The following is a 24,338-nucleotide window of genomic DNA, read 5'->3' as shown; positions in this document are numbered from 1 at the left end:
ATGGTCGAAGTAGAGAGGATATAAAATGTAGACTGGCAATGGCAAGGAAAGTGTTTCTGAAGAAGAGAAATTTGTTAACATAGAGTATAGATTTAAGTGTCAGGAAGTCATTTCTGAAAGTATTTGTATGGAGTGTAGCCATGTATGGAGGTGAAACATGGACGATAAATAGTTTGGGCAAGAAGAGAACAGAAGCTTTCGAAATGTGGTGCTATTGAAGAATGCTGAAGATTAGATGGGTAGATCACGTAACTAATGAGGAGGTATTGAATAGAATTGGGGAGAAGAGGAGTTTGTGGCACAAATTGACTAGAAGAAGGGATCGGTTGGTAGGAAATGTTCTGAGGCATCAAGGGATCACCAATTTAGTACTGGAGAGCAGCATAGAGGGTAAAAATTGTAGAGGGAGACCAAGAGATGAGTACACTAAGCAGATTCAGAAGGATGTAGGCTGCAGTAGGTACTGGGAGATGAAGAAGCTTGCACAGGATGGAGTAGCATGGGGAGCTGCATCAGACCAGTCTCAGGACTGAAGACCACAACAACAACAACATATTGACATGGCTTTGGTATGTCTACTTACAGAAAAGCTGTTGTCGAGTTACGTCAGTGTTATGAGTAATGCTGTGGAAGAATGCAGTGTTTTGTTAATACTCTCTTCAGTGAAGTTTAATTTAGAGTAGCTTTATGTATCCTTCAGTTATCAGACCAATAATTATTAAACATTTTGTATGATATTTCCTGTGTTGATTGGTACTCCTTGTCTCCTAATTGCAAATATTGGTGGTTATCAGTCTCCCAATCAATTGTTCAAGGGTATGGTTGTTGTTCCCTTTGTTAACTCTCTCACCTACCTACTTCCATATAATCATTATTGGCGACTCGACAAAGCTAGTTGAATCTCAAAGATGTCGATATGACTTACCTGTTGGTACTTTTGTTTTTAATAAAATTAGAGTTATTTGCCATATATAAAGTGTGTAGGAAGGAAATTAAGTTCCTTAGTATTTGAAATGTGCATAAAGTTATTCAAAGGGTTTGTTATATAATGGTTAAGAATTCTGTGTTGAGATCCAGCGCTGCTTGGAGCGGTAAGAGGTGACAGGCGTCTCGCTTGTGAGATTGTAGGTTGCTGACAGTACAGCTGCCAATGGTTTCAACTGGCTCGGCAGCAGTACTGGTGTTCACGCTGGGTCCGTCCTCTTGCTACGTGTTGAGCTTAGTTCCTTGGGACGGTCACAAAATTTCCTTCCAGAGTTAGGTTATGTGGTTCATGACAGTTATTCATGGAGGATGTTTTCAAGGAATTCAGATAACTCAATCCTTAAAGTTCACAAAACTATCATGATGCATTTATTCACTCAGACACTCTGTTCTTCTAAAATTTAGGTTTTATGCTTCTAAATAAACTGTATTTTGCTATGGCATTCCAAACCCAACTCCTTGGCTAATGCATTTCCCACACGATTGTTTACAGAATAAATATCACAGTAAGGGCCGGCTTCCTTGACGCCATATAGACCCGTTTATTAACCACAAGACTGGTAATACAACATTGCTGGAGATCAATCTGAAATTCCAACGTTTTCTAATCCTGATGGTTTAGACAATTCATACAAGGAAAAACTTTTTCTGTCTCACGATTTTTGTTCCTCACTGAAAACTCAAATAGACGACACAAATAGATTCCCATCTTTAGATAAAACTAGTAAAATCTGTGGGGCAATATTAATCTGGTGAATTTATTTCTATAACTATCCCTTTAGGTTTGCTGGTCACACTGCAATGTATGAATATATGAAGGTGTAGCGTGGAGCTGGATTAGCATAACGGGGCACGCGGCAGGCACGGCGAAGGGAGGCGGTGGTGAAGGGTGAGGGGAGAGGTAGGTTAGTGGAAATGTCTCGGTGTGGGAGAGGGGTAAGCAGTCAGCTGTATGGCTGGGACGGAGTAGTGGGGAGAGTGGCCAACACTACCTGCGCTACGGCAGAAGCATGGAGCTGGGGAAGGGGAGAGGTGCAGATGCTGCCCACATGAGAGGCAGAGGCGGCGGACTGGGGAAGGGGGAAATGCAATGGCCACTCACTCGGCAGCCAGGAGGGAGGGAAGGGAAGGGGGCCACGTCGCCAGCTGGCAGGGAGGGGTGGAACTCACCACAGGTGAACAGCTGTAGACAACAGCGGTGGTATTTACGTGACTCCTTCCATGGCATTTAATATGCAGTAACATGTATTATCATAAAAACTTACCTTGTTGACTCTCCATCATCGTCTTATGAAAACATTAAAATAGCACTTAAGGAAGATTCCTTTCACTTTTAGAGTAACATATTTGCTGTTTACTTGGACGTACCTATTCTTGTTATTATCGATGTGATATCATATTCTTGTTATTATCATTGTGTGATCACTTAGCAAAAACATACATGTAATAGGGCATATTTCAAATGTCAGGTAGATGACAGCATGTAGTCAGAGTTCTACTGGCAGTTACAAACACGTATTCCTATCATATTTTTAGGGTAAAGCTTTAACAGCTATGTTGTTCAGTATTCACTAAATCAACAGATGAAGTGTGAATTCATTTACAATCTCGTTCTTGCAGTCTTCAGTCCATAGACTGGTTTGATGCAGCTCCCCATGCTACTCTATCCTGTGCAAGCTTCTTCATCTCCCAGTACCTACATATACCTACACATACAAGATTAACTGATCCTTAGCTCAGTGTGTCCTATTGGCAAGGACAATTTTCCCCTTAATTCCATTACGATTAAGTATCTGTGTTTTCAATTCTCTAATGATGCGATAACATTACTGGAGACGTTAAATGACACAAGACAAAATGATTAGAAAACTTCAATCACTTCCATTAACATGTGACATCATCAGTTCTATTACAAATGGTTGCCAATTCTTATGTCTACTAACAACTAACATGCACAACTTAAATAAATGTACAGTTTTGATGCTGTTTTCCATCAATTAATTCTCTTTCTGCATGCAGGACTTTTCCAACTGTTTACATGCCACCTTAGATCTAACTCCTGAAACATAAATCATCAGGGTGCTTTGACCTTAGACCATATCTATGTAGCGGTCTGGGATGACTCGGGTACTTTATACAGTTTCAATCTGTCAAAATGAATGATCACTGTGCATTCTGCTAACTGAATTTCCGCATTTACTGGTGAAGTAAACTGGATGATCCGGTTTGGTGCTTCATAAGTAGGTGTAAACATCTTGGTTCTTCCCTTTTTTACTACTGGATTGCTCAACATAACTAGGTCTCCTACCTTGTACTCAGGCATTTTTGCTTTTTGATTACTTCTCTTTAACTGTTTGGCAGTGGTTTGGGCATTGTTCCCTCTTACTTTTTTCCAAATTGCTTTTAGACGCATGCTAAACATTTCACATCTTTGGATTTAATTCCATGGGGCAACTTGTCAATTCCAAAAGGCAAATTCATAGGGTGCCCATATAACGCTTTTTAAGATGAGTATCCTGTAGCTTCATGGACACAGCTGTTATATGCTGACGTAATGTATTGGACGTACCTGTCCCAGTCAGAGTGATGTTTATTAACATAGTAAGACAGCATGCGCATAACGGTGCGGTGGACTCGCTCCAGGCGACCGTTCACTTTTGGGTGGAATGGTGTCATTTGCCACTTTTTAATTCACAACAACCGACAAACTTCTGTGAACAATGCAGACATGAAATTCGTACCTTGATCTGTGAGTACAGCTTCAGGACTTCCGTATGGTAACACCAAATGAGTGACAAATGCACAAGCTATTGTTTCAGCAGACATATTCGGTATACGAACGAGAATCAAGAACCTAGAAAAATGATCTATAAGGGACAAAATATACTGATTATTTTGGGGGCTCACAGGGAAAGGACCGACAATATCTGCTGCTACTACGGCCCAGGGATAAGTGGCTTCTGGTACCTGCTGTAAAGGCACTTTCATTCGAGGTGGCAATGACCTCTTAATGCAAGGTAAATAACTTTGAATATATTTTTGCATGTCTCTGCTTCTTGGTTCTTCCCTTTTTTACTGCTGGACTGCTCAACATAACTAGGTCTCCTACCTTGTACCCAGGCATTTTTGCTTTTTGATTACTTCTCTTTAACTGTTTGGCAGTGGCTTGGGCATTGTTCCCTCTTACTTTTTTCCAAATTGCTTTTAGAGGCGTGCTAAATCTTTCACATCTTTGGATTTAATTCCATGGGGCAATTTGTCAATTTCAAAAGGTGAAATCATAGGGCGCCCACGTAACACTTTTTAAGGTGAGTATCCTGTAGCTTCATGGACGCAGCTGTTATACGCTGATGTAATGTATTGGACGTACCTGTCCCAGTCAGAGTGCTGTTTATTAACATAGTAAGACAGCATGCGCATAATGGTGCGGTGGACTCGCTCCATGTGACCGTTCACTTTTGGGTGGAATGGTGTCATTTGCCACTTTTTAATTCACAACAACCGACAAACTTCTGTAAACAATGCAGACATGAAATTCGTACCTTGATCTGCGAGTACAGCTTAAGGACTTCCATATGGTAACACCAAATGGGTGACAAATGCACAAGCTACTGTTTCAGCGGACATATTCGGTATACAAACGAGAATGAAGAACTTAGAAAAATGATCCATAAGGGACAAAATATATTGATTATTTTGGGGGCTCACAGGGAAAGGACTGACAATATCTGCTGCTACTACGGCCCAGGGATAAGTGGCTTCTGGTACCTGTTGTAAAGGCACTTTTGTTCGAGGTGGCAATGACCTCTTAATGCAAGGTAAACAATTTTGAATATATTTTTGCATGTCTGCACGTCTTCCTTCCCAGAAATAATGGGCAGCTATTTGGCAATTTGTGGCGTGAAGGCCGTTATGACATGCTTGCAGGCTGTCGTGACATTGTGCGATAATCTTGGAACTTAATTCTTTAGGGATTACTACTTGTTTACCAAGTGGGGTTTTTCGATATAAAATTCCATCTTCAACAGAAAATTCAGGCAAAGCCCCATATTTCTGACATTCAATGTCTCATTGCTGTGCTTCCCTCAATTCTTCAATAGAAACATCATTAGTGACAATCATTCTGACTTTCCGGCTTAGTGCGTCAGCGTTTTGATGTAACTTGCCCAGTTTGTGTTTTACCTCATACTCAAATTCGCTCAATTTTAAAGCCCAACGAGTTAACCTGCTGCTAGGGTCTTTTAAGCTTGGCATCCACTGTAACACGGCATGATCAGTGATGACAGTAAATTTTCTCCCATACAAATAACATCGGAAATAAGTTACACCAAACATGAGTGCTAAAAGTTCCTTCTCAGTTGTGCTGTAATTTGATTCTGCTTTATTAAGCTGTCGAGACTCATAGCCAACTGGTCATTCTTTGCCACCTGTCTCTTGTGGTAGAATGGCTCCTACAGCATAATCTGAGGCATCTACTGATAGTATGAATGGTTTTTCAAAATCTAGTACAGGGGCTCTAGTCAAAACATGTTCAATTTGTTGCATAGCTTCATCACATTCTTTGGTCCAAATAAAACTAACTCCTTTTTTCAATGATTTAGTCAGGGGCTTAGCAATGGTAGCATAATTATTCAAAAAACGTCTGTAGTAGTTTTCAAGGCCTAAAAATGACTGTAGTTCTTTGACATTTGTTGGTGTTGGAAATTCCCTTACTGCTGTGGTCAAACAGGGGTCCAGTTTGACACCTTCCTCCATTTATTATATGACCTAAATATTGTACTTGTGATTGGGCGAAAGCAGACTTTTCTAATTTTACACTCAAATGAGCTCCTTTCAACCTTTCCAAAACATCCCTCAGTCTTCCTACATGTTCTTTTACCATTTTAGAAAAAAAAAAATGTCATCTAAATACAGCAAGCATGTTGTAGGTTTCAACCCACGCAAAAGCAAATCTGCAAATCTTTGAAAAGTAGTGGGGGCACTTCTCAAACCAAATGGCATTCTTACAAATTCATACAATCCTGTAGGTACAATAAAAGCAGTTTTATGGCGGTCCTGGGGTGCAACAGGAATTTGATGGTACCCAGAATGCAAATCAAGGGTGGTAAAATACTTACAGTTGTCCAAACGGTCTAATGTCTCGTCAATTCTCGATAAGGGGTACAAATCTGGAACTGTCACCCAGTTTACTGCTCACATGTTGACACATAGGCGATAGGCTTTCTCCCCATATACTGATTTCTTTGGTACAATGACCACGGGAGATGCCCACACACTCGAGGAGAGCTGTATGATTCCTGCAGCTAATTGCTGTTGAATTGTATCTTCAACTACAGACTGCAAATGGTATGGTATACAGTAAGGTTTTTGTGCAATTGGCCAAGCTTCTCCGGTTAGAATATCGTGCTGAACCAGATCCGTGGCCGGTAAGAATTGCCTCTCTTCACACAACCAATAAAATTCCTCGAACACTGGCTGCAATATCTTCTTCTCCTCAACATTTAAATGACTTAATTTCTCTGGAAACCGACTCTTTAATGATGACGCGACATAGTGCACTTCTCTAACCGAACACTTCTTTCTCCTCCATCCCTTCTCATCTTTACTTCACTGCCTCTCAACTCCTAATTCCTCAAAAAATTTCCTGTCCACTGGCAACAATAGTAACCTTTGGTAGTACAACATCTTTTACATCAAAATTATCTTTACTTACTGGTATTGCAAAACCCTTCTGTCTCCTTTCTGGTCGGCAGATTCTTCTCTTTATATGTACTGACTGCCGATCTAAAACATCATTCTGGTTGAGCAGATCAACCAGAATCTCTGTCTTAGGTTGTTTTTGATTTTTGACACATATCCAGAAAATCTTTCCACTTGCGCCTTTTATCCTCACAGAGTCAGTGGTTTTTATCACCCACCTCCAAGGTTTTATGGGAGACTGTGAATGATGCCTTTCACATCTCCCTTGCATCTGACAGGGCTGCACATTGCCAAATCGGTGAATTGCTTCACTGAACTGTACAGTCTGTACGGTCTGACAGATGGTGCAGGAACCGGTACTGGGTCCGGGGGACGTGGTGCAGCAGTGCAGAAGCGCAATACATCTTCGCATACTATTGCCAAACGAACAGCTTCAAACAGTGAGGTAGGGGAGGATGATTTAACTACTCCTACATCTACATCTACATCTACATTTATACTCCGCAAGCCACCCAAAGGTGTGTGGCGGAGGGCATTTTATGTGCCACTGTCATTACCTCCCTTTCCTGTTCCAGTCGCGTATGGTTCGCGGGAAGAACAACTGTCTGAAAGCCTCCGTGCGCGCTCTAATCTCTCTAATTTTACATTCGTGATCTCCTTGGGAGGTATAAGTAGGGGGAAGCAATATATTCGATACCTCATCCAGAAACGCACCCTCTCGAAACCTGGCGAGCAATCTACACCGTGGTGCAGAGCGCCTCTCTTGCAGAGTCTGCCACTTGAGTTTATTAAACATCTCCGTAACGCTATCACGGTTACCAAATAACCCTGTGACGAAACACGCCGCTCTTCTTTGGATCTTCTCTATCTCCTCCGTCAAACCGATCTGGTACGGATCCCACACTGATGAGCAATACTCAAGTATAGGTCGAATGAGAGTTTTGTAAGCCACCTCCTTTGTTGATGGACTACATTTTCTAAGCACTCTCCCAATGAATCTCAACCTGGTACCCGCCTTACCAACAATTAATTTTATATGATCATTCCACTTCAAATCATTCCGCACGCATACTCCCAGATATTTTACAGAAGTAACTGCTACCAGTGTTTGTTCCGCTATCATATAATCATACGATAAAGGATCCTTCTTTCTATGTATTCGCAATACATTACATTTGTCTATGTTAAGGGACAGTTGCCACTCCCTGCACCAAGTGCCTATCTGCTGCAGATCTTCCTGCATTTCGCTACAATTTTCTAATGCTGCAACTTCTCTGTATACTACAGCATCATCCACGAAAAGCCGCATGGAACTTCCGACACTATCTACTAGGTCATTTATATATATTGTGAAAAGCAATGGTCCCATAACACTCCCCTGTGGCACGCCAGAGGTTACTTTAACGTCTGTAGACGTCTCTCCATTGATAACAACATGCTGTGTTCTGTTTGCTAAAAACTCTTCAATCCAGCCACACAGCTGGTCTGATATTCCGTAGGCTCTTACTTTGTTTATCAGGCAACAGTGCGGAACTGTATCGAACGCCTTCCGGAAGTCAAGAAAAATAGCATCTACCTGGGAGCCTGTATCTAATATTTTCTGGGTCTCATGAACAAATAAAGCGAGTTGGGTCTCACACGATCGCTGTTTCCGGAATCCATGTTGATTCCTACATAGTAGATTCTGGGTTTCCAAAAACGACATGATACCCGACCAAAAAACATGTTCTAAAATTCTACAACAGATCGACGTCAGAGATATAGGTCTATAGTTTTGCGCAACTGCTCGACAACCCTTCTTGAAGACTGGGACTACCTGTGCTCTTTTCCAATCATTTGGAACCCTCCGTTCCTCTAGAGACTTGCGGTACACAGCTGTTAGAAGGGGGGCAAGTTCTTTCGCGTACTCTGTGTAGAATCGAATTGGTATCCCGTCAGGTCCAGTGGACTTTCCTCTATTGAGTGATTCCAGTTGCTTTTCTATTCCTTGGACACTTATTTCGATGTCAGCCATTTTTTCATTTGTGCGAGGATTTAGAGAAGGAATTGCAGTGCGGTCTTCCTCTGTGAAACAGCTTTGGAAAAAGGTGTTTAGTATTTCAGCTTTACGCGTGTCATCCTCTGTTTCAATGCCATCATCATCCCGGAGTGTCTGGATATGCTGTTTCGAGCCACTTACTGATTTAACGTAAGACCAGAACTTCCTAGGATTTTCTATCAAGTCGGTACATAGAATTTTACTTTCGAATTCACTGAACGCTTCACGCATAGCCCTCCTTACGCTAACTTTGACATCGTTTAGCTTCTGTTTGTCTGAGAGATTTTGGCTGCGTTTAAACCTGGAGTGAAGCTCTCTTTGCTTTCGCAGTAGTTTCCTAACTTTGTTGTTGTACCACGGTGGGTTTTTCCCGTCCCTCACAGTTTTACTCGGCACGTACCTGACTAAAACGCATTTTACGATTGCCTTGAACTTTTTCCATAAACACTCAACATTGTCAGTGTCGGAACAGAAATTTTCGTTTTGATCTGTTAGGTAGTCTGAAATCTGCCTTCTATTACTCTTGCTAAACAGATAAACCTTCCTCCCTTTTTTTATATTCCTATTTACTTCCATATTCAGGGATGCTGCAACGGCCTTATGATCACTGATTCCCTGTTCTGCACTTAAAGAGTCGAAAAGTTCGGGTCTGTTTGTTATCAGTAGGTCCAAGATGTTATCTCCACGAGTCGGTTCTCTGTTTAATTGCTCGAGGTAATTTTCGGATAGTGCACTCAGTATAATGTCACTCGATGCTCTGTCCTACCACCCGTCCTAAACATCTGAGTGCTGGTAAATTGAAATCTCCACCTAAGACTATAACATGCTGAGAAAATTTATGTGAAATGTATTCCAAATTTTCTCTCAGTTGTTCTGCCACTAATGCTGCTGAGTCGGGAGGTCGGTAAAAGGAGCCAATTATTAACCTAGTTCGGTTGTTTAGTGTAACCTCCACCCATAATAATTCACAGAAACTATCCACTTCTACTTCACTACAGGATAAACTACTACTAACAGCGACGAACACTCCACCACCGGTTGCATGCAATCTATCCTTTCTAAATACCGTCTGTACCTTTGTAAAAATTTCGGCAGAATTTATCTCTGACTTAAGCCAGCTCTCTGTACCTATAACGATTTCAGCTTCGGTGCTTTCTATCAGCGCTTGAAGTTCTGGTACTTTACCAACGCAGCTTCGACAGTTGACAATTACAATTCCGATTGCTGCTTGGTCCCCGCATGTCCTGACTTTGCCCCGCACCCGTTGAGGCTGTTGCCCTTTCTGTACTTGCCCAAGGCCATCTAACCTAAAAAACCGCCCAGCCCACGCCACACAACCCCTGCTACCCGTGTAGCCGCTTGTTGCGTGTAGTGGACTCCTGATCTATCCAGCGGAACCCGAAACCCCACCACCCTATGGCGCAAGTCGAGGAATCTGCAGCCCACACGGTCGCAGAACCGTCTCAGCCTCTGATTCAGACCCTCCACTCGGCTCTGTACCAAAGGTCTGCAGTCAGTTCTGTCGACGATGCTGCAGATGGTGAGCTCTGCTTTCATCCCGCTAGCGAGACTGGCAGTCTTCACCAAATCAGATAGCCGCCGGAAGCCAGAGAGGATTTCCTCCGATCCATAGCGACACACATCATTGGTGCCAACATGAGCGACCACCTGCAGATGGGTGCACCCTGTACCCTTCATGGCATCTGGAAGGACCCTTTCCACATCTGGAATGACTCCGCCCGGTATGCACACGGAGTGCACATTGGTTTTCTTCCCCTCTCTTGCTGCCATTTCCCTAAGGGGCCCCATTACGCGCCTGACGTTGGAGCTCCCAACTACCAGTAAGCCCACCCTCTGCGACCGCCCGGATCTTGCAGACTGAGGGGCAACCTCTGGAACAAGACAAGCAGCCATGTCAGGCCGAAGATCAGTATCAGCCTGAGACAGAGCCTGAAACCGGTTCATCAGACAAACTGGAGAGGCCTTCCGTTCAGCCCTCCGGAATGTCTTTCGCCCCCTGCCACACCTTGAGACGACCTCCCACTCTACCACAGGTGAGGGATCAGCCTCAATGCGGGCAGTATCCCGGGCAACCACAGCTGTAGTCCGATTGGGGGATGCGTGGGACGAGCTGGCCGTCCCCGACAAACCCCCATCCGGACCCCCACAGTGATGCCCATTGGCAACAGCCTCAAGCTGTGTGACCAAAGCCAACACTGCCTGAAGCTGGGAGCGAAGGGATGCCAACTCAGCCTGCATCTGAACACAGCAGTTGCAGTCCCTATCCATGCTAAAAACTGTTTTGCAAAGAATGTCTGAACTAATCTATAGAGAGCGCAAACAAATCGACAAAATTTAAATGGTTATTAAAATACAAGATTGCCTAGTAAATGCAGTAATGCTGCTACTTGCACACTGCTGACACTGCTCGGCGGCGGAAGGAGACTACGCGAATTTACACTATTCAGGTACTAAAACGCGATGCTACAACTCTCAAATACTATAATACGCCCAAAATTTACGAATTAAACAATGCAAGTACCAAAAACACGCAAAGAAATTAAGAATTAAACTATGTAACAAATGAGTGAGCTAGGAGTATACGACTTGCAGCTGCAGCTGCTTATCCAACGGCGGCAGGGAGCACACTGACTGTGACCAACCGACACTGGCCGTTCAAAAAAAATCAGAAGACAAACGACTACGCGAATTTACACTATTCAGCTACTAAAACGCGATGCAACAACTCTCAAATACTATAATACGCCCGAAATTTATGAATTAAACAATGCAAGTACCAAAAACACGCAAAGAAATTAAGAATTAAACTATGTAACAAATGAGTGAGCTAGGAGTATACGACTTGCTGCTGCAGCTGCTTATCCAACGGCGGCAGGGAGCTCACTCCCGATGTGGGGATCAATACCGCGAAGTGGCATTGTTCTGGATGTCTTGTCAGCAAATTATCTTGAGCAGATAGAGAACAGAGTTGTGAGGGTAAGGACTTAGACCTCCTGACAACAAACAGACCTGGACTAATCGATTCAGTTAATGTAGAGGCAGGTATCAGTGGTCATGAGGCTGTGACAGCATTTATAACAATGGGTCCTACAAGGAATGTTAAGAGAAGTAGGAAGATATATTTGCTCAGGAGGGGTAACAGGGTACAAATTTCAGAATATCTCAGCAGTCAGCATCAAATATCCAGTGATGGAGACGAAGATGTGGAGAACAAGTGGAAAAAATTCAAATGCATCATTCAATATGCTCTAGACAAGTATGTTCTGAGTACGGTTTTAAGGGATGGCAAAGTCCAACATGGTTTAATAGCCGTGTTATAAAAGTGCTACAAAAACAGAGCACTTCATCTCAGATTCAAGAGAAGTATAAACCTATCTGACAAACAAAAGCTGAATGAAGTGAACATGGAGTAAGGAGAGCAATGAGAGAAGTGTTCAATGATTTTGAAAGTAAGATATTGTCAGCCAACCTGAGTACAAACCATAAGAGATTTTGGTTGTATGTAAAATAGAGTAAGTGGGTCAAAATAATCTATTCATTCTCTCAGCGACCACACCGGCACCAAAATGGAAGGTACCAGTGAGAAGGGCGAAATACTGAATTCGGTCTTTGGAAGTTGTTTCACCGCGGAGGATCATAACACTGTCCCTCCTCTCCATCATTGTATGAATGTCGAAATGGCAGATATTGAGATAACCGATCATGGAATTGAAAAGCAGCTACAATCGCTTATTAGTGGAAAGGCATCGGGAGCAGATGAAATACCTATAATATTCTATAAAGAATATGCGAAAGAACTTGCTCCCCTTCTAGCAGTAATTTATCATAGATCGCTTGAGTAAAGAAAGGTACCTAACAACTGGAAAAAAGTGCAGGTCATTCCCGTTTTTAAGAAAGGCTGTAAGACAGATCCACACAATTACAGACGTATATCGTTGATGTCAATCTGTTGTAGAATTATGGAAAATGTTTTATTCTCAAGAATTATGATGTTATTGGAAAATGAACATCTCCTCTATAAGAATCACTATGGATTGCCTCCATGAGATCCACAGCACAGTGGACAATGGTGCTCAGGTTGATGCCATGTTCCTTCATTTCAGTAAGTCATTTGACACCATCCCACATTGAAGTTTAATGAAAAAAATATGAGCTTACGGAGTATCAGAGCAGACTTGCAATTGGATTCAAGACTTTCTTGCAGACAGAACTCAACATGTCACTCTTACCGGAACTAAATCGACAGATGTAAAGGTAATGTCTGGAGTACCACAGGGAAGTGTGATAGGACCGTTGCTGTTTACAATATATATAAATGAGCTAGTAGAAAGTGTCGGATGTTCTTTAAGGCTATTCACAGATGGTGCAGTTGTCTATACAAAAGTAGCAACACCAGAAGATAGTAAGAATTTGCAGAATAACCTGCAGAGAACTGATGAATGGTGCAGGCTCTGGCAGTTGACCCTGAACATAAATAAATGTAACATATTGCACATACATAGGAAAAGAGATCCACAACTGTACACTACACTATTGATGACAAACAGCTGGAGACAGAGTCTGCCATAAAATATCTAGGCATAACTATCCAGAGCAACCTTAAGTGAAATGACCACATAAAACAAATAGTGGGAAAAGCAGATACAGAATTCATCGGAAGGATCTTAAGGAAATGTAACTCATCCATGGAACAAGGGGCTTATAAGGCACTTGTTTGCCCGATTCTTGAGTATTGTTCATCTATGTGGAATCCCTATCGGGTAGGGCTGATAGAGGAGATAGAGAAGAACCAATGAAGAGCACTGCGTTTCATCATGCGATCATTTAAGTGGTGAGAGAGTGTTATGGAGATGCTAAACAAACTCCACTTGCAGACGTTACAAGAGAGGCATTGTGCATCACAGAGAGATTTACTATTGAAATTTTGGGACAACACTTTTTAGGAGGAGTCGCACAACATATCACTGCCACTTCCAGAATGTTAATTGACAATATCTTTTGAGATATGAGAAGAGCTAATCGTGCCACAATAGAAAAAGTCATAAATGGTCTCTCTAATTATGATGGGCCAATATTCACAGTTAATGACTTTAATGCACATCAGAGTAATGTTGGTGCTCTACGGAAAACCATTAGAAACATGAAGGAGGAAAATATTCAAGAGTTCAAATTATGCCTTCAGGAGACTGCAGGTTTTTTATCTTGCAGGTGGTGCTAATAAAAAATATAATTCATTTACTGATGAAGTATAGGTTGGTTGGTTTGTGGGATTGAAGGGACCAGACTGCTACGGTCATCAGTCCCTTATCAGGTATATTTGAAAGTGTTTTTCCAAAAAAGATCTGTAGACTACAGGACAGGCGATCAGGCAGAAAACCATGGCTCACCAAGGGCATAAAAATACCATGCCAGAGAAAAAGAGAACTGTATACAGTATCCAGAAAATCTAATAATTCTCTCCACCGTAACTATTATAGGACAACTGTAAAATTTTAACGAAAGTAATTAGTAAATCAAAGAGTCTACGCATTACTTCTGAGATTAGCTGTTCAAATAATAAAATCAGGACAATTTGTAATATAATAATGACATAACTATCAATGAAATCCAAAAAAAAATTCACTCATTAACAAGTAAAAGATCTTCAGGTATAGATAACATCTCTAGCAAGCTGTTAAAAGCCTGCAGTAATGAAGTAAGTGTAGTATTTGCTCACATTTGCAACACATCTCTTTCTGAAGGAGTTGTTCCAGAGAGGACGAAATATGCCATTATGAGACCTCTTTACAAGTCCAGTGATGCTACAGATGTCATGAATTATCATCCTGTCAACAACATTTTCACAGGCTCTTGAAAAAAGCAGTGTATAACAAGATTGTGGCCACTTACATAACCACAATATTTTTAACCACAGACAGTGTGGTTTTCAAAAAGGGGTTTCGACAGAGTGAGCCATATACTCACTCACAAATGATATCTTGGAGTCCATTAACAGTAAGAAGGCACCAGTTGGTGACCTTTCCAAGGTTTTTGATTGTGTAAACCACAAGATACTCTTAGAGAAGGCGTATCATTATGGAATCAAAGGGCCTATAGTTAATTGGTTAAAACCACACCTCGAATAAAGAAAACAAAAGGTGGTCCTACATGACAAAGGATCTCTTAATACTGCGGCTTCTGAAAGAGGTAAAATACAGCATGGGGTTCCCCAGGGATCCGTCCTTGGGCCCTTGCTGTTTTTAATATATCTTAATGATCTATTCCAGTCCATTAGTAAAAAATGTGGATTCACAATGTTTACTGATGATACAAGTGTTCTAATAGATAGTATGTTCACTACTGATCTAGAGCCTGATGTTAATGACATACTCAGAGAAGTTATGGCTTGGTTTACAAGTAATCCGCTTTCAGTTAATATTTAAAAAAAACTAATTTTATTCAGTTCCATATTAAAAATAAAAATCCAGAAAACATAGTCCTTGCACATGACAACCAGGTACTAAATTCCTAGGCGTTCATATTGACAGTAGGCTCAACTGGGAACATAATGTGTCCCTGACTCTAAAAAGGCTGGCATCAGCAACTTTTGCTTTAAGAATCATTGCTCATTTTGGGGACATCACCATTTTAAAATCAGCTTATTTTGGGTACTTTCACTCATTAGTGAGTTATGGCATAATTATCTGGGGTAATACACCAGTCTCAAAAAAAATTCCTAACAGCTCAGAAGAGAGCAGCAGAATTATGTTTGGGGTTTCTCCATGAACCTCATGTAGAAAAATCTTCACACAATTAGGAATACTGACAACAAAAAGTCAGTACATGTACTCTCTGATGGATTTTGCCATTAAAAACTATGTTCAGTATGAATCAAATTGTTCATACCACGACCATAACACTAGAGATAAAAAAATTTGTCACTTGTACAGAAAGGTGGAAAGTATGCTGCTATTAAAACTTTTAATGTGCTGCCTGATTATATTAAATGTACAAGAGAAAATGAGATGCTATTTAGATATACATTAAAGAAATACCTGCTTGATCATCTGCTGTACTCCTTGGATGAATTCTTTTCCATAAATATTTAAAAGTCCCCATGTACTCTTTTAATGCACTTCTTAAATAAAAAGATATATCTTGTTATTTAGTTATTAGATGAAAGATACAATTCTATGTTAATGTTAGACAGTGAATTACAATACCAGATAAATGTTAGCTAGTAAATAAGAAAAATTGATACTTACTATTATTTATATTATTTTACTACATTATTATTATGATGTAGTATTAATTGTATTTGTATAACTGTATTGACATGTTCTACATCCAAGCGAATTATTCACTTGTATGGATCCATGCAATACACATACCAAATAAAATAAATAAAAAAATAAAACATGTTCCCCACTCTGAGGTTACTTTTATGCCTGTGACACAGTCTGTTAATGGGTCCCTTTGCTTTTTCATTATGGAAAAAAGCCTCCATCCATGCAAGAGGGTGATGCAACAATACGTTTCTGATCCACAAAGTCAAAGGTTACAAGACACACACACCAGATAATTTTCTTGTTAGGCTCTGCTAGCGGTTCATTTGTGAGGCCTTGTATTGCTTTCTTTGTGGAGAATCTTGTAGAGAAGTCATACTGAGAAGCAGTTAACAAGTTCAACTCAGCTAAATATGTCAGTATTCTATCATAGACCAGTTTCTCAAACATTTTGGAAAAAGATTTGTAGGAGTAATATTGGTGTGGAGTTAGAAGTGGTGACCTTATCTCAAGTTCTATAGATGGGTATTGCTACAGCACATTTATATCTGCAAGGAAATATGTCCCAAGTCACTGATTAATTTCAAAGATAGATTAAGGACAATCCTGTCAAATAAGCAGAAGATTTTAATACTCTGCCAGAATCACCACCACTGCCAGCAGAATTACTAGTTTTTAGTAATCTGATGAATTCTGTAATCATCTTAAGTGTCTCATTTTTTGAAACTAATGTCTGCTGGTGGTGCTGCATGCAGTGTCTGTTCAAGTAAATCCAACAAACTTATATTTGGTTGTTTACTACTGGGTGCAGAATTTACTGCCACTGTAAGGAAATAAGAATTGAATTTGGTGGCCCATTTCTTGAAATTTTTACTGCCACTGTAAGGAATAAGCATTGAATTTGATAGCCCACTTCTGTTAGTCTTCATGTTTTCGTGGCGTAAAGACTGTTCCATAAAATTTCGGGCGTGCAGCTGCATACATTCAGTTTCTTCTTCTAATATTTTGGCTGAATACCGTCGAGCCACCTTCAGGGTGAGCTGAGGTGACTAACGCTTCAGCACTTGCTCCATCCTTTTAAACTCAAGGACTGAACCACTGCGTATGCGGCTGAAGATACACAAGACATCAGAGACGTTGATAGGTGGCAAAGAGGTGTAACATATGCACTGCCTTGAATAAGATTTTAAGGAAAGCTGGTGCTGCTACTGTTAAGGAGAGAATCCACTTTACCTGCTGAAAATTGGACCTGGTTTCAGAACAAATTTATTACCCACATCTAAAGATATCTGTGGAGATACCCTACAATTCACGGAACTGGGTTGATGGTATAACGTGGGCCAAGTCAGACTGGATTCGTGAGGTAGCCACATCAAGACAGATGGCAAAGTTTGGCCAGTTTGAGACGTCTTCACAGCAAGAAACTGTTATTCGACACTCTGTTATTAATATTAGGGATAAAGATTTGGACAATGCTACGATGATGGTCTTAAGTAAAGGACTGAACTTTGCACCCACACCAAAGGTTTTACCAATACCAGCTTTCATCAGTGCCATTGAAGAAGCTGTTCATCCTCTTTCTACGGAATCAGCAGAAGAAGTAAGATGCGAAACTTGTCGAGCAGTTATGGAAGCTCGCCCTCAATGGAGTAGCATATCTGTGGCAGAGAGGGCTGCACTATGTAAGCTTAGCCAGAATTCTGAGATGGTGTTTCTTCCAGCTGATAAAGGTAATGCCACTGTCTTAATGTCTTGTGATGACTATCATGAAAAAATGAACAGTTTACTGAGTGACAGCACGTACCTGTAGATCAGTAAAAACCCCACCAACCAGGTGCTAAGGAAGACTGCTTCACTTCTGAATGCCTCCCCCCTTCCATCAGAAGTTGTGCAAAGATTGAAACCAAGTGGTGCTGTTGCTCTAAGGCTTTATGGACTTCCAAACATCCACAAGAATGGTGTTCCTCTACATCCGATAGTGAGTAACATCGGCTCTCCAACCTATGGTTGTGCCAAACACTTAGTGCCCTTATTAAGGCCTCTGGTGGGAAAATGCACTCATCACATACGTAACTCTGTGAACTTCATTGACAAACTGAAATCACTCAAACTGAAAAATTCTGATATGTTAGGCAGTTTTGATGTAGTGTCATTGTTCACAAAGGTTCCTCTTTCAGAATCATTGTCTCTCATTGGAAAGACTTTCAATAAAAATATTTCAGCTTTATTTGAACATGTTTTGACCTCAACATATTTTTTTAATTCAATAATGAATTTTATGAACAAACTGACGGTGTCACCATGGGTAGTCCTTTGTCACCCTTGGTGGCCAACTTTTTTATGGAGGACTTCAAGGAGAAAGTGTTGGAATCTGCTAGCTTGAAACCACAGTGTTTTGGAGGTATGTTGATCACACGTTTGTGGTGTGGCCCCAGTGTGAAGACAAGCTAAAAGAAGTTTTAAAACATCTGAATTCTATTCACAGACAAATTCAGTTCACGATGGAAATCGAAAATGATGGATACCTTCCATTTTTGGATGTAATGGTAAGGCACAAAGATGATGGCACTTTGGGAAACGTAGTGTGTCGAAAATCAACCCATATGGATTTATATTTACATGCAAATAGCTGCCACCATCCTTCACAGATGATGAGTGTACTCAGAACTCTAGTACACAAAGTACATGTCATTGCTGATGAGAGCAGTCTGGAGGACAAGCTTCTACACCTGAGAAGAGTTTTTGAAGCCCATGGGTACTCTCCACAGCGGATACATAAGGCACTACAAATGAAATCAACAGTGGGCACAAGAAAAGCGGAAGAAGACACAGAAAATTTTAAATCCATGGCTTCCCTGTCATATGTGGGAAGCCTTTCATCAAAAATAGGACAGATCCTCAGGAAACACAAAGTGAAAGTGATTTTTTGCCCTCAACCAAAGACTGCAGCTCTTCTGGGTTCCATTAAAGATGATTTGGTGCTTCGGAAACCGAGGGTTTAAAAGATCCCCTGTGAGTGCGGCCGTTCATACATCGAACAGATGACACATATAGTCCAGGAGAGATGCACAGGGCACCACAGGTACATCCGTCTCTTACAACCTAATAAATCTGTGGTGGCAGTGCACTGTATTGACAATGGGCACTCTATGGTGTACGATAATGTCGAAATTTTATCCTCGACTTCATCTTTCTGGGACTCAGAAGTGAAAGAAGCAATTGAAATTTGGTTGGTGATGAATTTAATTAATAGAGATAGTGGCTTCAGCTTGGTCAAATCATGGAATCTGACAATTTCTGTAATTAAATCACAAAGACATCGCAACAGTACAGCTGTACGTAACACATTGATATCACCGTGTGGACTGACTGCGCAATCATAGATTTAATTTCCATGAATATTTTATATCCCTTTGCCACCTATCAACATCTCTGGCACCTTGTGAATCTTTGGCCACACACGCAGTGGTTCGGTCCTCGAGTTTAAAAGGACGGAGCAAGTGCTGGAGTGTTAGTCACCTCGGCTCACTCTGAAGATGGCTGGATGGTATTCAGCCAAAATATTAGAAGAAAAAACTGAAATGTGGCTGAAAGCCTGAAATTTTATGGAACACTTCTGTCAAAGTTATTTTCTGGCAGCTCAATATCATTTGGGTCACTATTGTTGTTTGTTTCATGTTTAACCTATAAGTGATCAGAACTTTTGTTTTAACATGGAGTTACATGATTTTCACTTATGTCATTTATTACTGACTCCAGACAACAACTGCAACAGTAATTTGTAGTTGTCCGTTCTGAAAAGAGGTTTTTTCAGAGGTCCTCACTGACCTCATGGGCACATAAGGTCGTACACTACTGTTATTACCACAAGTTATGAATTATTCAGTAATCATATTTGATGTGTAAGAAACATAATAATAACATCATTATGCAGAACCTCTGAAAATCATTTGTCATGCAACTTTTCAGTACACTTGTGGTACATTTTGACACTCTTATTTTCACAAAGTGCACTTCTTCAGATCTGGCCAGTGAGAATAGTAGGCTGACTTTCTCGGTACACAGCAGGTTCGTTATCAACCCTCTGGGCATATATTGGTTAACAAAGTTCCAACAATATTTGCCTTTTTCTTTGAGTGTTTTTGTTTTTGAACATAGTACATGAGTTCTGCTTTCTTAATGACAAACTGGAAAATTTTACAATACTGGTGGCAATGGAGTTTCAAAACCTATCAAGCTTATTCTCTGAATTACACAGAGCATTTATCTGTTTTAGAGGAAAACAAAGACCCAAAATGGTGCCACAGTATAGTTAAGAAGGAACTAAATATTCCATGAAAATAATATTCTTTATAAATTTGACCCTGCTTTCTTCAATCAGTTTGTCTCTAGACACTGTGATCAGATCATGATTTTTAACTCTGTGAAACAATACTTTCCTTCTGTGACCTGTGTCTAACTGTTCACTATATTTTATTGTTATCTTTTGACCACCATGGTCAGATAAACTGTTCACTATTAATTTCACAGCTAAGTTACCACAGGTTGTTGGATCTAAAAACAAATTGTCAACAGCTGTTGCACCACGCCCTTCAATTGTCAGGCAAATTTTACTAAAGGACTATAATCCAAAGCTGGACAACAACTCCAGGTGCTCTTGGTCAGCACTGACAGAAAATTGACATTAAAGTCTTCACAAACACTGATTCTCCAGTTAAATCTGCATAACCTTATTGCTAGGCTTACCACAGGTCCCTGATTAGCCAAGATGGTACTGTTTACTCAGTGCTGTCTTGGGTCAAGTCTGAGGTTGCAAAAACATGTAGGGACTGAGAATTTCATGGCTAAAGAGGTTTTTTTTTTCAAATTGTAGACCTATAAGGAACCATGGACCTTGCCGTTGGTGGGGAGGCTTGCGTGCCTCAACGATACAGATAGCCGTACCGTAGGTGCAACCACAACGGAGGGGTATCTGTTGAGAGGCCAGACAAATGTGTGGTTCCTGAAGAGGGGCAGCAGCCTATTCAGTAGTTGCAGGGGACACAGTCTGGATGATTGACTGATCTGGCCTTGTAACACTAACCAAAACGGCCTTGCTGTTGTGGTACTGCGAACGGCTGAAAGCAAGGGGAAACTACAGCCATCATTTTTCCCGAGGGCATGCAGCTTTACTGTATGGTTAAATGATGATGGTGTCCTCTTGGGTAAAATATTCTGGAGGTAAAATAGTCCCCCATTCAGATCTCCGGGCTGGGACTACTCAAGAGGACGTCGTTATCAGGAGAAAGAAAACTGGCATACTCGAATCGGAGCGTGCAATGCAGATCCCTTAATCGGACAGGTAGGTTAGAAAATTTAAAAAGGGAAATGGATAGGTTGAAGTTAGATATAGTGGAAATTAGTGAAGTTCGGTGGCAGGAGGAACAAGACTTCCGGTCAGGTGAATACAGGGTTATAAATACAAAATCAAATAGGGGTAATTCAGGAGTAGGTTTAATAATGAATAAAAAAATAGGAGCACGGGTAAGCTACTACAAACAGCATAGTGAACGTATTATAGTGGCCAAGATATACACGAAGCCAATGCCTACTACAGTAATACAAGTTTATATGCCAACTAGCTCTGCAGATGACGAAGAAATTGAAGAAATGTATGATGAGATAAAAGAAATTATTCAAGTAGTGAAGGGAGACGAAAATTTAATAGTCATGGGTGACTGGACTTTGACAGTAGGAAAAGGGAGAGAAGGAAACATAGTAGGTGAATATGGATTGGGGCTAAGAAATGAAAGAGGAAGCCGTCTGTTAGAATTTTGCACAGAGCATAACTTAATCATAGCTAACTCTTGGTTCAAGAATCATAAAAGAAGGTTGTATACATGGAAGAATCCTGGAGATACTAAAAGGTATCAGATAGATTATATAATGGTAAGACAGAGATTTAGGAACCAGGTTTTAAATTGTAGGACATTTCCAGGGGCAGATGTGGACTCTGACAACAATCTATTGGTTATGAACTGTAGATTAAAACTGAAGAAATTGCAAAAAGGTGGGAATTTAAGGAGGTGGGACCTGGATAATCTGACTAAACCAGAGGTTGTACACAGTTTCAGGACCAGCATAAGGGAACAATTGACAGGAATGGGGGAAAGAAATACAGTAGAAGAAGAGTGGGTAGCTCTGAGGGATGAAGTAGTGAAGGCAGCAGAGGATCAAGTAAGTAGAAAGACCAGGGCTAGTAGATCTCCTTGTGTAACAGAAGAAATATTGAATTTAATTGATGAAAGGAGAAAATATAAAGACGCAGTAAATGAAGCAGGCAAAAAGGAATACAAACGTCTCAAAAATGAAATCAACAGGAAGTGCAAAATGGCTAAGCAGGCATGGTTAGAGGACAAATGTAAGGCTGTAGAGGCTTATCTCACTAGGGGTAAGATAGATACTGCCTACAGGAAAATTAAAGAGACCTTTGGAGAAAAGAGAGCCACTTGTATGAATAGCAAGAGCTCAGATGGAAACCCAGTTCTAAGCAAAGAGGGGAAAGCAGAAAGGTGGAAGGAGTATATAGAGGGTCTATACAAGGGTGATGTATGGAAATAGAAGAGGATGTAGATGAAGATGAAATGGGAGATATGATACTGCGTGAAGAGTTTGACAGAGCACTGAAACACCTTGAGTCGAAAAAAGGCCCCGGGAGTAGACAACATTCCATTAGAACTACTGATGGCCTTGGGAGAGCCAGTCCTGACAAAACTCTACCATCTGGTGAGCAAGATGTACAAGACAGGCGAAATACCCTCAGACTTCAAGAAGAATATAATAATTCCAATCCCAAAGAAAGCAGGTGTTGACAGATGTGAAAATTACCAAACTATCAGTTTAATAAGTCACAGCTGCAAAATACTAACGCGAATTATTTACAGACAAATGGAAAAACTGGTAGAAGCCGACCTCGGGAAAGATCAGTTTCGATTCTGCAGAAATGTTGGAACACATGAGGCAATACTGACCTTACGAATTATCTTAGAAGAAAGATTAAGGAAAGGCAAACCTACGTTTCTAGCATTTGTAGACTTAGAGAAAGCTTTTGACAATGTTGACTGGAATACTCTCGTTCAAATTCTAAAGGTGGCAGGGGTAAAATACAGGGAACGAAAGTCTATTTATAATTTGTACAGAAACCAGATGGCAGTTATAAGAGTTGAGGGGCATGAAAGGGAAGCAGTGGTTGGGAAAGGAGTGAGACAGGGTTGTAGCCTCTCCCCGATGTTATTCAATCTGTATACTGAGCAAGCAGTAAAGGAAACAAAAGAAAAATTTGGAGTAGGTATTAAAATCCAGGGAGAAGAAATAAAAACTTTGAGGTTCGCCGATGACATTGTGATTCTGTCAGAGACAGCAAAGGACTTGGAAGAGCAGTTGAATGGAATGGACAGTGTCTTGAAAGGAGGGTATAAGATGAACATCAACAAAAGCAAAATGAGGATAATGGAATGTAGTCGAATTAAGTCAGATGATGCTGAGGGAATTAGATTAGGAAATGAGACACTTAAAGTAGTAAAGGAGTTTTGCTATTTGGGGAGCAAAATAACTGATGATGGTCGAAGTAGAGAGGATATAAAATGTAGACAAGCAATGGCAAGGAAAGTGTTTCTGAAGAAGAGATTTTTGTTAACATCGAGTATAGATTTAAATGTCAGGAAGTCATTTCTGAAAGTATTTGTATGGAGTGTAGCCATGTATGGAAGTGAAACATGGACGATAAATAGTTTGGACAAAAAGAGAATAGAAGCTTTCGAAATATGGTGCTACAGAAGAATGTTGAAGATTAGGTGGGTAGCTCACATAACTAATGAGGAGGTATTGAATAGGATTGGGGAGAAGAGAAGTTTGTGGCACAACTTGACTAGAAGAAGGGATCAATTGGTAGGACATGTTCTGAGGCATCAAGGGATCACAAATTTAGCATTGGAGGGCAGCGTGGAAGGTAAAAATCGTAGAGGGAGACCAAGAGATGAATACACTAAGCAGATTCAGAAGGATGTAGGTTGCAGTAGGTACTGGGAGATGAAGGATCTTGCACAGAATAGATTAGCATGGAGAGCTGCATCAAACCAGTCTCAGGACTGAAGACCACAGCAACAACAAGGGGTGTTCAAAAAGAAAAAATTACAGAAACCAGTACCTGAATGTTAGAAGTACTGACCCTGGCTGTTGAGACACTTGTCCCACTGTGACACAAGGCAGTGAATGGCTGTCTCATAAAATTGCCAGGGCTGCAATGTTAACCAGTTGCGCATGTACAGCTGGAAGTCGTCATCCAAGTTGAA

The sequence above is a fragment of the Schistocerca americana genome, chromosome 1 (assembly GCF_021461395.2).
Source record: "Schistocerca americana isolate TAMUIC-IGC-003095 chromosome 1, iqSchAmer2.1, whole genome shotgun sequence".
Taxonomy (NCBI): domain Eukaryota; kingdom Metazoa; phylum Arthropoda; class Insecta; order Orthoptera; family Acrididae; genus Schistocerca; species Schistocerca americana.
The sequence above is the reverse complement of the archived record's forward strand: the minus strand, read 5'-3'. Positions refer to the sequence as shown.